The sequence below is a fragment of the Nematolebias whitei genome, chromosome 3 (genome assembly GCF_014905685.2).
Source record: "Nematolebias whitei isolate Nwh7 chromosome 3, NemWhi1, whole genome shotgun sequence".
Lineage (NCBI taxonomy): Eukaryota > Metazoa > Chordata > Actinopteri > Cyprinodontiformes > Rivulidae > Nematolebias > Nematolebias whitei.
Window position 1 is genome coordinate 2433091 of NC_056500.1, and position 516 is coordinate 2433606.

The 516-nt window shown below is 35.9% G+C and overlaps 1 protein-coding gene across 1 annotated transcript in view; it reads left to right on the forward strand.

Moving 5' to 3' along the window:
- Positions 1-516, forward strand: part of patj (PATJ crumbs cell polarity complex component) — an 81234-nt gene that overhangs the window by 49971 nt on the left and 30747 nt on the right. The window lies entirely within an intron of this gene.

The window sequence follows — 516 nt, forward strand, 5'->3', positions numbered from 1 at the left end:
TACCATACCATAACTTATCATACCATAACATACCATAACATACCATAACATACCATAACATACCATAACATACCATAACATACCATATCAAACCATAACATACCATAACATACTATACCATAACATAACATACCATAACATACAAACCGGATTCCAAAAAAGTTGGGACACTAAACAAATTGTGAATAAAAACTGAATGCAATGATGTGGAGGTGCCAACATCTAATATTTTATTCAGAATAGAACACAAATCACAGATCAAAAGTTTAAACTGAGAGAATGTATCATTTTAAGGGAAAAATCTGTTGTTTCCAAATTTCATGGCGTCAACAAATCCCAAAAAAGTTGGGACAAGTCCATTTTTACCACTGTGTGGCATCCCCCCTTCTTCTTACAACACTCAACAGACGTCTGGGGACAGAGGAGACCAGTTTCTCAAGTTTAGAAATAGGAATGCTCTCCCATTCATGTCTAATACAGGCCTCTAACTGTTCAATCGTCTTGGGCCTTCTTTGT